This window comes from Anser cygnoides, chromosome 6, assembly GCF_040182565.1.
Source record: "Anser cygnoides isolate HZ-2024a breed goose chromosome 6, Taihu_goose_T2T_genome, whole genome shotgun sequence".
Lineage (NCBI taxonomy): Eukaryota > Metazoa > Chordata > Aves > Anseriformes > Anatidae > Anser > Anser cygnoides.
The window spans coordinates 22,456,570-22,471,412 of record NC_089878.1 but is presented as its reverse complement, the minus strand read 5'-3'; positions in this window follow the sequence as shown (position 1 = coordinate 22,471,412).

Sequence of the window (14,843 nt, the reverse complement as noted above, 5' to 3'; positions counted from 1 at the left end):
CTGGAATACTGTGGATTTCAGATGGGAACATGAAGTACTTTTTGAGCATGATGGCAGCTGGAACTGCTGATTACAGAATCATATAGAGCACATTTAATGTTGATAAAAGGAAGTAATATTTAAAGAGCCTAACTGACTTGTGGAGCTCAATAACTATGTGAGATGTATTTGAAAGACAGAATGGTAGAATGCAATAAAACATTTGATGAGTTTATGTATAATAAAATCAGTCACACTAAAGAATGAAAAAAAAAAAAACATACCAAAAGAGCTGCTGTAGTTGCTTCTAAATCAGCAAGCACTTACTGAGGTTAGGAAGAAACTATCCCAATAGGCAACTCATTTCTCAATTTTCCACTTTTCTGTGTTGTATGTTGGTCATCTACCAGACCAGAAAGAGCAGAGCTCTTACATAATTTAGCAATTTCAAAAAATTGCAGCTGCTTATTCAGTCCTTTTCTCAATATGCTTCAAATAAATGATCAGCTGTCATTTAGATAGGGGAGAAAGAAAACTCTTTCTTATGTAATTCTAACACATCACAATTTTCTTGTTGTTTCTTTGAAAATGGACATACCTATCCTCCCATAAACAATGGTATAGGACAAAATTATTATTTTAGTGAATTACTAAACTATTGCATGCAGATAAATATACGTTTTATTAATGTGTGTTTTTTTATTGAGGCCCCATCCCCCAGATTAATTCAATGGTTAAGCTTTCTAACATCTCAACAGTATTTCATGACCGGACTGTTGAACTAGTTTTAGCTGTCATAAATGATCTTTAAAAGTTGTCTTGAACGACTGATACTCAGTGGCTCCATATAGAGGTCCTGAGAGTCATGTCTTCCTTCTAATACTCCTAAGGACTTGACTGTTACCTTATTAACAGGAAAAAATGTGTTTAGAGGAATTTACATGTGTACTCACAGACGTCTCTTTAGCCCAGACATGACACCCTTTCATTCTGCTAAAGCCATGGCTTCTTATGTAATGCACAGTTTAGGGCTGAGCTTTGAAGAGCTCTTTAACTAGTGGTGGCACAGTCATAGTTATTCCTTTCATGACTAATCAAAAGTTAGAAGCTCCAACTTTGTCAAAAAAACATATTTTTAAATCTCACTGAACAATAGCTAAGTTCTTCTGAAAGTCTTGTGTACAGCTCAATGCAGATGTGGAGGAAATTTTACAGTGAATGTAGAGGTCCATTTTCAAGTGCTTTACGTTGGTGGAGCAACATAAAATTGTGCTAATCCAATTCAATGAGTTCTGGCAGGAGACCAAATCTAACTTGACAAGACCACAAAATCAATTCTAGAACCATAACTACCATATAGGAGGGTCCCACAAACTGTGAGTAAAAAAAAATCTCTTCAATAATTTGACTTCAAATCAGAAACAACCTTACTGGATGCTTCTCAAATTTTGGTTTGAGTAGTTTCCACTTCATTGGTATCCATCTCTCTATAAGGATAGTTTGTACAGCTGTAATACTTAAAAAATCCATATGACTGTTTAACTCAATTTCCCTCCCAAAAATCTCTTTTTCAAATACTTATATATTTACACATAAAACACTCACATAGATATAACTTCTTTGTATTTCATTCTGTCATTTTGTCAGTGAAGGTTTTGAAAATGCTTTAAGCCAATACACTATTCTACAAAGAACTTTTAATTAGAATTATAAATCAGATTAAATACTATTTCATAACATTGAAAATTCCAAGTTATTTTCTGATACTCTCAAGAAAATCTGAAGTACTTTGTCTTGTTTAATATGACAACTATGAAAACAAAAATCTAATCAAGAAAACTTTCATACTGTGTTTGAAAAGCTGTGAACCATTAGATCCCATTTCCACATAGCTCTAGTTGCAGCAACTTTAAGAGAGTGAAAATGTTATGATTGACTTCGTACTCTTTCTCCCTGCAGTACTCTGGAATCATACTCTGTTTATGCATAGGCTAGCAAAATGCACCCACAGTTTACAGGGGACCTTTCATCTTATTCCCTTGGAAAAAATACATAAATTATATATATATTGTATATATATATATATATATACACACATACACATATAATTTTACTACTCCAGCTATTTCAGCTGTTTACGTAATGTAAGAGCTGTAGCTGAGATTGTGCAGCTGTTGTGTCCAACACATTGAACTGCTCCATACTAACTAGTATATATTGCATGGTATGAAGGAGAAGCACCCCAAAACACCAAGTTTGACACATAAACATTTTGTTTAGCAATAATTTACTCATTTTGCCTTAAAGGGCTGAGGCCACAGTGTGATACTAATGATATTCTGTAAACAAGCTGTATGGAACGTTGACCTACTATAGTGATAAACCAAATACAGTTAATTTATCATAGCAGAATTGAAAATCAATTAATTTCTTAATACTGAACACCCATGTACGTCTGGTCTCCAACCCATCGTTGGTTGCTTTTACATATTCTTGCATTCCAAGTAATGAAATTAACAGAATTCTGTCTGTCAACTTTTCTATGTACAAATACTTTTTAAATAAGCAGATGGCATCTTTGACTGTGATCCTTACCACTACCCGTTTTTGCTTCTGGAAGAAAGAACATGCAAGACATGGCAGATGAAAACTGCAAGATACTGCCAGGCATGATGGTGTGTTGACCTATAAACTATGCAGCACACATGAATTTCCATCCTGCAGTGCCACAGAAAATTATCCTAGAGCATTTTGAAGAATACTACTTACAGAACAACACCCCTTTCCAATCTGCTGCCTATTCATACACTGCCCTCCCCCCCCCAAAAACCACATCTGTCTCCTACCAGTAGCTTCTAACTCACATCCCCTCGATGTCTTCAAACAGGAAGGAGAAAGTGGGAGAAGCTCACTGTCACCAACATCAGCGAGTCAGCCTGGGAGCCATTCAGACATTTCTGTGATGGAGTCCAGTGTGAAAAGGGGGAGAGCAATCTTTGAGAAGATGTCGTCAGAAAATGGACAGAACAGCAATGCTGAAGGTTAGCCTTACCGCTTTGATCTGATTTCTCATTTTAGTTCTCTATGGCTATGATCTCCAAACTTTTCTGATCACACACACTTTTCAATAAAATATTTTCAAGTATGTACTCCCAACATATGTATATTACTTTATGGATTATATACATCTACTATCCTACCAATATATTATATATATGATGAAGCATACACAAAAATAAGTAATAAGAAGGGATGAAAGATGAAATAAATGCTTTTAAAATGTATACTATTTATAATGGTACAAAAAATACATTCTGCCTACAAATCAACTGATTGTCTTGTGCAGACCCTAGGGGTCTGCCCCCCATTGGAGACCATTGCTCTAGAGTATCAAAGAATGTATGTACCTGTGTTTTGGTTTAATAGAGAAACAATATTGATGATACATTACTTGTTTTTTAGGCTTTATATAATGATATATAACATACTAATACATGAACGTACTTGAGGTTTCTAAATTGTACACTTCTGATGGTATTATAAAGTAAATTCATGCTACAGATCAGTGATGTTAGTGCAAAACCAGCTCACTGCATGACTATCTCCTTTTTTCTCTCCCCCTCCTGATTTTTTCTCCTATTCTCAAAAATCTATGCTGGTAATGTCAGTTAAAACAGTGCATTTAATTCCTTCACACACAAATTAAACAATGCACTTGATCTCTGATGTGACAGTGGGCAATCACACTCATATAACCAGTGCAGCCTTCAATAAGAGAACGTGGTGTGCTTATCAGTGCAAAACCAGCTTTTCATCTTTTTTTTTTTAATAATTACATAATTTTTGAAAAAAATATGACAGGATGGTGTGATACGTTTTGAGGATGTATTTTACATAATTTTCATTTATGAATGTTTTCAAATGTTATTAGTCTTTGTAGCTCAATAATTTAAAACTTATTCTTGTCATAATTTCTGATGAAGACAACCCAAATCTACAAATATGTTATCAAAAATACGGACAGCAGTCATCAGTTATGAAAAAGCAATAACTTGACTTTATATTTTGGTGGAGATAGTTCAGATTTGGCGATGTGTTGTTTTAATAATAATATGTTGATTAGCCTCCTGAGCATTATTTTTATTTCATGCCCTTAATATTTTCTTAGTTTGATCATAATGTTGTTTATACTGGCTATCCATAAACTTAGCTGATCCATCCACGGGAAATTGGGAATAACTATAGTGAAACAAGTGAAATCGTATTGTTTAGGAACTAAGTAATAGTATCATCCACTCTGCTGTCTTCAAGAGTTTGTAACCCAGATGCAAATATGCCCTCTGGGCTGAAATATGTCATTAGTTTTGAGACCAAAATTATATTGCTTCAAGTCTAATTTTACAAGTTGTTTGCAAAGGAAACTTGATCTGCAATAAAATGTAAAGAAATTCAAGCATTCAGGAAGACTCTGAAAAGATTATTACCTTAAAGTCCTGTATTTTCTTCCCTTTAGGTTTAGATCTTTCAGATCTATTCAGCAATTCTCTTCTGTAATCTGTGTTTAGGTGTTATCCCAACATGCTCTATAGTACAGAAAAAAAAAATACTTATGTATGTATGGGCTTGCAAAACATATTCCAGCATCACCATTTTTTAAAATGAGTTGCAAGTTCACCTCTATGTCAAAGCACGCCTCTTAAATGAATATGTCCAAAAGAAAATATTACTGCAATACACAAACCAAATCTGAAGAGAACTGAATATTCTCAGAACTACAAAGTGGGGTTTTAATATAATAGTGGTCTTATTGCTTCTCCCATTATAGTTGCTGGCAACACATGCTGGAAATTTTGAGTGAACTCTTTTAAGTTTTCTCTTTCAATGTTTCTTCAAATGTTTCAAATCCTGAAGTAAGGTTTATAGATGTATTGTTAGATTATATTACCCAGATCAGTATTTTTTTGGCTAAGTATTTCAAAACTCAGGGAAAAGCAAGAAAAGTTACCTAGGAGATAGAAATCCAAGACTCTGTGTATGCTATGACCTAAGGAGTGTAATGTTAGATCCAGTTAAGACAGAACTTAAAATGGCAAACAGATGCAGGTATTCTGAAGCTATCTTGAGTGCAGATTTTTAATTTTAAAATTAGATATTATTAGTGGAAAAGTTCATTATTATTTATCACTTTGCACTGTAACCCTAATGTAGTCCTAATGTTTCACGGCAGCATTTGTTGAGCTTAGTATCATGCCAGTGGATTGTGGAAAACTGGAAGATCAAATTGATGGAAGTTAGGCCCGTAATATATGGAAAACTGGTGAAAAAAATATTTAAAAATTGCAATTTATATTGATGACATGATACAAAGTCAAGATTTGACTAGCTGACAAACTGCCAATATGTAGGTGGGTATGCAAGCTAAAAGTTAAAAGAAGAAGTCTCTCAGGGCACAATGAGAGACTATAATAATCTGCTGTATGTACCTCCATCGGTCCTAACCTCCAGAACCAAACAATTCTTCAAGAGCTGCATAATCTGGAAGCATGATGAAGACTATAAAAATTCAGATCACTCAGATTCTTCCCATGTTATTTTTAATTCCTGATATTAGAATGAAAAGGGATAAAGTCTGATTCAGAATGGCAGGTTGAAAATACTGCATGTTTCTAGTATGCTCCTTTCAACTGAACCTTTACAGTAAAACTAGTTTTTAGACTTTATGTAGGAATTTGTTGTTGGTGCCTTTTAATGAATGCTTGTTTATTTTCAGATGATTACATGAGAACAGAAATACTTTTATAAAATAAGTATTTTTAAAAACAATGTATACTATTTTTAGAATTAGAACTGTGAACGTTTTCAGGGCATGTGTTCTTATAAATAGTAAAAAAAAAAAAAAGTGCTCATAAAAGCTGTGCCTCTCAGCCATTACTGTTACCAGTTCACTGTTTGGAGAATGAGTTCTTACATTTAACATTAAAATAATTTTCTTTGTAAGGATTTTCTTCAACCCAGGGAGAACAAGAGAGCCAATGGAAAAACCTGATGTAAATTAAGGTTGAATTCTGCCCAACTTTTTGTGCCTTTGTATTTCTTTTGATAATCAACCACTGGGAAGCAAGCCCTTGCCTGACGTTGTCTATTTATAAATGTTGAAGCATTTCACTCAGTGTCACCTCAACTGCTGTCTTCATTATGGAAAACCAAACACCTTAAATGTCAATATAGATAAAGTTAATTTCAATGCTGTACTGAAGAAGGAAGCTAAAATGGTTAAGTATGTTGAAGCTGCAGTAACACATTTCTTCTTTCTCACGGTCAGTGCACAAGAAGCATAGACTGGAATTTGAACCAAGACCGCCTGTTAGGTTGACAAATCCTACATAATAGGCACATACTGTCCCTCTAGCGCAGCTTTTCTCACATTGTGGAAAGTAAAAAGAGATATTCACTGAGGTACAAAATAGAACCCTCTCCTCAAAACCTTTGGAGGAGGTGTTTGCAGCTTCAGACAGAGATCAGGAGATAAATAATAGAGTTCTCTTTAAAGGTGGGTCACAGGAAAAGTAGTTTCATAAACATGGCTCTGTTGTTTCAAGTAACTAGTGCTTTAATATATCATTATCAATTTCTTTCTTCTGTGGAGATTTCAATGACTTATTTCAAACGTCAATATCCCTCCATTTTTCAGATTCTAACCCAGTAAAACAAGGATAATAAATCACACTGACATATGTAAGAGTTGGTTATCTCTCTATGTGCTCTTCGAAATACTTGCATTCATTATTAGAGACTTGTAATGCTGTAGCTGAATGCAGTTTTTAAACAAACAACCAGAATCAGATCAGGAATGAAGAACACTCGTAACACAAACATTATGTCATTAATACTGCAGAGAGAGAAGAATGGAGGTGTCACATAGATTAACTGAAACTCATTGGGCTGGGCCTGTTTTTTCCACCTCAGTGGTAAGATCAATATTTTAGTCAACTTTCCTTAAGCCATATACTATATATATTTTATGACTTGAATAAAAGTTTCATCTTGGTGAAATGAAGTGACACAAGGGAAGGGAATCTGATATTTGTTTGAACCTAGTCCCGGACACACATCAACTTACTGTTACAGTCACTGAGAGCAGGTTCCATAATGGCATTTGGAGACTGCCTGGAAGCTCAGGCTGGAGGAGATTTACTATTCTGAGAAATATACTGGAAAGGGCTACTCGTTATGTTTACAACAAGGCAAGTCATAAACCTGCATCTTGTAACACTGTAAGAGGCTCCTTGGTAAGAGGTTAACATGCAGGCTAAACATCACCTGTTACTTACCCAGTTTGAGATATATTGCAATGTAGAGTTTAAGTAAGATTAAAGCATCAGATAATATTAAAGATGAACAGAGAGAGAACAGTATTTTTTTCTAATGTCTTAGACTGAGTGGAACATTTACACAGATTCACAGATTTCTCTAGGTTGGAAGAGACCTCAAGATCATCGAGTCCAACCTCCGACCTAACACTAAGTACTCCACTAAACCATATCCCTAAGCTCTACATCTAAACGTCTTTTAAAGACCTCCAGGGATGGTGACTCCACCACCTCCCTGGGCAGCCCGTTCCAATGCTTAATAACCCTTTCGGTAAAGAAGTACTTCCTAACATCCAACCTAAAACTCCCCTGTTGCAACTTTAGCCCATTCCCCCTCGTCCTGTCACTAGGCACGTGGGAGAATAGACCAACCCCCACCTCTCTACAGCCTCCTTTCAGGTAACTGTAGAGAGCGATGAGGTCGCCCCTGAGCCTCCTCTTCTCCAGGCTGAACAAGCCCAGCTCCCTCAGCCGCTCCTCGTAAGACTTGTTCTCCAGACCCCTCACAAGCTCGGTCACCCTTCTCTGGACTCGCTCGAGCACGTCCATGTCCTTCCTGTAGCGAGGGGCCCAAAACTGAACACAGTACTCGAGGTGCGGCCTCACCAGAGCCGAGTACAGGGGCACTATCACTTCCCTCGACCTGCTGGCCACACTGCTTCTTATACAGGCCAGGATGCCGTTGGCCTTCTTGGCCACCTGAGCACACTGCTGGCTCATATTCAGCCGACTATCAACCAATACTCCCAGGTCCTTCTCGGCCAGGCAGCTTTCCAGCCACTCATCTCCCAGCCTGTAGCTCTGCTTGGGGTTGTTGCAGCCCAGGTGCAGGACCCGGCACTTGGCCTTGTTGAACTTCATGCAGTTGACCTCAGCCCATCGCTCCAGCCTATCCAGATCATGCGATTTGTAATCGCATGGCTAACTGTAAGTGAACACTTGTTCATCTACATTTCAGAAATGTGTCCAAGCATTATGGTATACAATAGAAACAATTATTTCCTGTCCAAAGCACCACTCCCCAGAAAAAAAAAAAAAAAAAAAGAGAGACAGACAGACAGACAGGATTCTTCTCAGTTTCCTAAATCACAAGTATCTTTTTGTTTGTTTTCATCTAGTTTTATTGTCTGTACTGAGTATGGTGTTTTTAAAAAAACAGTTCTCTGTCAACAAACCTTTATTTTTCTTTAATCCTGATCCTGTGACCCTGCATCTAGAAGCATCTAGAAATTTTAAAGCTACAATAATATTCATTCTAAAGTCAAAGGATAAAAATGCAAGATAATTGTGGCTAATAGCAAATCACTCTGACTTCAAAGATTCTAGGATCTGACTTTGTGTAAAACATTAGATCACCCAAATAATGACATAAAAAGACTTGTCCACTGTCCAAATGAAATTAATAAACTGTTTATAGGGTATCAACCTATTACTGCCTCCACTCTATTTTTGATCAGAAAATGCTTAGCCTGCATGTTTAGCAATTCCAGATTCAAGGAGATCAAAGAGGAAAGTAAATCTCAGTGAGCAAGACCTCTTATAGCTAATGCTGACACTACTTGCTTTGTATATTAACTGTGACACATTCAGATATCTCTGTTGTGATGTTTTAAAGGAGGATTGATAGTTTCTTTAGTAATCAGTATTGATTAGTTATCAGTTAAATCATTACTGTAAACATAGAGCTATTTTGAAAAAAATATTCTCTACATACGGTGTTTGAAATGCTCTGTTCATTGGCTTTGTGACATAATTTGTCTCCTTTTTTAAACTAGTTATTTTCTTTACATGCTAGGCTTCCAAAATCATCTTTGTTGACAGCCAAGATTATTTTCTATTGTGGACATTACTACCTGTTTTACTAGCCCCCTTTTTTTAACCGCAATAACTTTATTTTATCCACAGAGGTGTAAGTGACAGGAAACCTGTCTAAGTAAGTTTTGGTTGATGACAACACGGAGAGAGAGAATCCAACTTTGTGGATTTGACAACACTGAAAAGTCTTTTGTAACAAAAGACAATAGTAGTAGATAAGATTATGTAGCAAAGAGGAAGAATATTTGTAAGAAATTTCCTCATTTATAGTTTGTATTCTACAATCCAGACAGGAATTATTTCAAGGCCAGAACAAAAAATTGCTCTAAGAAGGAAATTACTTTCTACACAGATTTGGCAATATAACTGGCTTAAATACTCTCTGTCTCTGTCTCTCTCTCTCTCTCTCTCATTTTACCTTGGATCAGTTGTTCACTCAAGGCCACTTTTTCAATTTGCAGTGCAGATTCTTAAACAATAGTACCAGCACAAGTGACAGGAATGGTGTACTGCAGCCTAAGAGTGAGCATGAAAATGAATAATTCTTAAGGTACCACTGCTGTAGAAACCCTGGAGTTGTGAAACTGTCTCCCTGTTTCCAGAGACATTGAGTTGCAGCTGCAACAAAAGCTGTTAAAATAATACAGCTTTGAAATAGCAAAGCTTTGCTAATGGTACTTAGGTCTGCATCTGAAGAAGAAAAACACACCCCAAACAAAGGGACTCTCACCAAAGGACTGACACAACTGAGGAAAACTTAGGGCTGAAACTGTCCTAAATTGCACATAATTTCAATGAAATAGTGCTACCTCTCCATGAACTAAGGATGCTAGTATTATCATCTTTTATTTATGCATGGATTTAACATAGGCCTGATGCTGTAGCATGGAGTTTGTTTATAACTAAAATAAGTAATAAGTTTGGGGAGTATGCAAGTAGCGGGCAAGTAGAAGTACTACTACAGGCAACCTAGTACTACTAGGTTCTGTATCACATTTAATTGTTCTGACTGTGCTCTGCAACAAAAGAGATACCTCTAAGTATCTACTATGAACTGGAAAAATCTGTTGGGCTTAAGTCAGGTTCTGTCTCCAAAAAAATGGAAAATTACTGACAATAGCATGTTTTAAAATTGATTGTTGTCAACTGACTGTAAAAATGATTTACGGGAGAAAGTTACTGTAACTGGCAGTTTTCTCTGAAGAATTTGAACTGTAGTTTAATTAGATTTCTCATTCTTCTAATACCAGATTTGGTAGAAATATTGTTTTTAGTAAACAGGCTGGTCGAGTTGAAACCATCAGCTGAATTAGTCTGTATGATGACAATACACAATGCTGTGCATACGTATCAGCTACCTACAAACTCTAGACAAATATTGGACATGACAAAAAGACAGAAGAATCAGAGCTGTAGTTGATTTATTTAAATTGCAGCTTGTTACTAAATTTTTACAAAGCCAATACTAACTTAGAGTTTTTTTAATAATGCTGTGCTCACAGCAACTATTTTGCACGTTTAAATGAGGCATACACTATTGCACACCTGTTTTGTCCACTGCCCTGTTTAAAAATCTGTCCCAGTACAGCTTATAAAAGAAGATCCTCACTAAAGTCATTTACAGCTAGTCTACATTGGTCTCTAGGGCTGCAGGGCTTTACAGAAAGTTATTTGCATTTCAAATGACTTGCAATGAACACTGATTCAGACAACTTAAATGATACTAGGAATAATTAATTACTTGAAATAAACCTGTTTAATTGTTAACCAATGGGCTGAATCCTGAGTTGAAGAGGCCTGCTCTTACAAAAGAGTAATAATGTGTAATAAGAAAGTCACAATCTTGCAAATAACATAAAATGACAAAAAAAAAAAATGACATACTGTAATAGAAGATAGGATCGGCTCAGTTCACTCTGTAATAAAAATGTTGTATAATATTCTTGTGAATTAATACAAGTTGATGAATGCAAAGACTTACAAACCTTGGCAGTTAATGGGCATTAGCTCCCATCTCTAAATTGACAATCTTACAATTACATCAACTTCAGCGGAGTTATCCTTGATTTATGTGGTTGCAGATAAGGAAGAATCAGGTAGAACGTCTCAAGTGTTTTGTTTGTAATCTGGGACAGAGTTCTAAAAAGCATCTAGAGAAATGACACATCGTCATGTAGGGTCCACTTGTTTTTGAAGTAATCCTTTCTGGCATTTATTTGTACTAGATGTATAACCCCTTTCTACACTAATTTTATCTGGCCAAAACCGACATGTTTATCACTACAACTTCTGTCTGTCTGCCTCTGGTCTGCTTCTTTACCCAGTGCTTCGGACTACTTCTTCAGGCCTTACTCTAAGTGTTTAGACCATGAGCTTCAGACTATTTCCCATCACAAATCTATAGCCATTCATCATTCTTTTCTGCAACTCTTTCCCTAACTTCCACCTAACAAAGTCAGAAAGGTCCATTTTAGCCTTCTTTCATTAAGGACAAATATAATTGCATGGGAATAGGTGACATGACATAAAATTATGTTTCTTTATGAACTGATCCGTATTTCACTTTAAACTAATTCACAGTACTTCTCTAATAGAAAGATAAATAAATTTACTAAATGTTGCCATTCTGTGTGTGCTAATATTTCTAAGAACTAACTTGTGCAGTATTTTACACTTATACATGAAAAATAGCCTTTCAAAGCAGTAGCACTTGCAAATTCTGCAGTAACAGCTGTGAAGTTTCTTTGGAAAGATGGTAGTTTTAATCTATAGTGAAATAATATTCAATTTGGATAAGCATCTTTGAGTAGTACCTTTCAGCCACTGGATAGCTTCCTTTTTGTTTGTTTGTTGTTTTTTGTTTGTTTTGTTTTGTTTCTAGCCAATCAAAGAGATCTTTAACCTGCTCATTTCTTCTTGGAAGGATGTTTATACACTATGATCATATTACCCCATAACTTTCTTTTCCACCGTCTAGACACAGTTGCATTTCTCCATGTGGGGATATTTTCTCTGTTTCTTCTCCACATTTTCTCAAGTTTTTCAGGTATCTTTTTATAATATGGTTGTAAGGAACCTTTTTCCCCCCTCCTTTTAAGTTCTTACAGTTTAAAGATGTTCTTTCTCCGCTCCATTCCATACTCTCTTTGCCTCTTTTGCAAATTGAGCAAAGTATGTTTCAGAAGCATAGTTTGGTCCATCAGGAATAACAAAGCATAAGAACTACATAAAACTGCACACTCAACAATTCATGCCTCTTATAAATGAAGCTTTTTCTAAAAATGTGACAGACCCATAGGGGATAATGTTTTTCTGAGCTCCTGTGAGAGCCATAATATCCCATTTTGCATTCAGGCAGTCTTATGAGAAGCAAATTCCCTATAGACTCATTTGAGTATTTGAAAGCAGCGGAGAAAACTCTTAAACTTCTAGTGGCACTGAACTTAGGCACTGAAATCTGCAACTATGCACTTGAATAAATATTCAGGAACTGAATAGTATAGGATAATGTTAATCCATAGATTATTTCTCTCATCACCATGAGTTTTGAGTTCTCAATACCAAATGCTTCAATTTCTCAGCAAAAGCAAAACCCTCAAACCACTGAAGTGCTATGGAGCTTTTTATTAAATGTTTCAATTATGCCAAAGCCTTATTTTCCTAGAAGAGTTATCAAAACAAGATTTACAGAAAGCTGTATGGCTGAGTACCAACAACTTCTACTGTCTCCGCTGAAAAACAATGAAGGCAATGCTCATACTGCTGTTTAACCTATCGTGAAAACATGAAGAAGCCCATAAGGGATAGCTAATGTAACATTGGATACAACTGGATGAAAGCCAGAATTTTCCAGTCCTATTATGCATGGAAGACTTGTCAAGGTCTGTTCACTTCATACAGTTGATATGTTACCATTAATAAAATAATTATATCCTCTGAAATAAATGGTATCATTTAAGACCCACCTGACAAAGGAAAACAGAGTTTTCAGCTTTTTCTTGGCATACCTCATATTGGTAAATGTAAGACTCTTCTGACAAAATATTTCATCACAAGCACACATTTATCCTCAAAAGAATCAGAAGATATTACACTTTTGAGTTCTCTTGAATGAGCAAAAGCTTAGAGCAAAATGAATGAACTTAGATTGCTTAAACTCTCACAGCATCAGAAAGAGTTTTGCATTATGTTATAAAACAACTAGCTTCTAAGGAGACTTCATTTCCTGTTTTAAAGGTAACAAGAGAATAGTTTCTATTACCTTCCCTCCCCAGGTGGCTAATAATATGTATCTATTAAAATGTTTTTTAGAACAGTCCATTAAATTCATTGGCCCCTATTCAGCAAGGAATTTAATCACATGTCTAACTTTAAGCATATGAGTATTCCCATTGCACTTGAGGAAACTATTCACATGCTTATGATTAGGCAGAATCTAAGAATCCCTTGCTGAATCAGAACAATACTAAGAAAGGTTTCAAACTTGTAAACATTCTTGAAAATTAAAGCAAAGGCTAATAAATATGCTGGTAGTAATCTGTGTTAACCAATACAATGTACCTTTAAAATGAAAGGATACTGATGGTTTATGGGGGACTATCCCTCTGTTTCTGAAGCATGTGTTCAACATCTCCACTGTTTTGGTTAGATTTGGTTTAATGTACAGACTTCTCACTTGGAGGACAGCAATTTTCTGTCTCTCCTGATTTCTACTTTCCCTGAAAACCATTTTTTTTCCTTCCAGCAGGCTTTCATTGATTGTAACTGCTGCTATTCTTTCTTAAAGTGTAGCAATTTTTTTGCCTATGATTATTTCTCCCAATATACAAATGCACTGCATGTGATAAGGATAATTAAATAGAAGATTATCCTCATATATGTTCTGAGTAGGGTCATGTGAAAATACTAAGAAACTGAGTAAGTTTACACTAAAAGCCACCCTTCAATGGGTGTCTACATATACGTCTGTTTTTTACAGAAGATTAAGGTCGCTTTTTTATATTTGCTTGCTATAACTGGACCTTGAACACTTATGCCAGCTAAACAGTTTTACAGTAAACAGGCAGACAGGCTAGATGTGGCCTGGCATTCCTCTCTGTTTGGTGGGATACCTTTTCCCTGGCACTCTGCTCTATGCCAGGTGAACAGATAGCATTTTGGAAAGGCTCTTGTTGCAGCATTTCATAGTATTAAAGCTAAACTGTGGGCACTTCAAAAGAAAAAGGGTTGATTTTTGATCTGTATCTTTCCTTGTCAGCCACTGCCTTAGTAAAACAATACAATAATGTAAAGTCAGCCAATTTAGGTAAGAAGAAATGTGATTGACTGAACATGTGTTTTTGTCATGCATATATATGACAATATGTCTTACAGTTGGGCTTCCAGAACAAGGAATTGACTCTGGCAAAGGCTATGCAGGCTTCAGCCCCTAAAAACATCGTCCAAGTTCCACCGTATACATGTGGGGATAAAATAAAATCAGCTGTCCCCCTCTACTTACTCCAGAAAAGGAGAGGTGTACACTTTTGAGAAATTCAAAGAAATATTATGCTTGGATTTTGTAGAGTTTAGGGGGTTTGTTTGTGTTGTTTGTTTGGTTGGTTGGTTGTGTTTGGTTTTTTTTTGAGGGGGGGACACTATTTCAGCTAGAACCTGTTTCTGTAATCTCATAAAATGCAA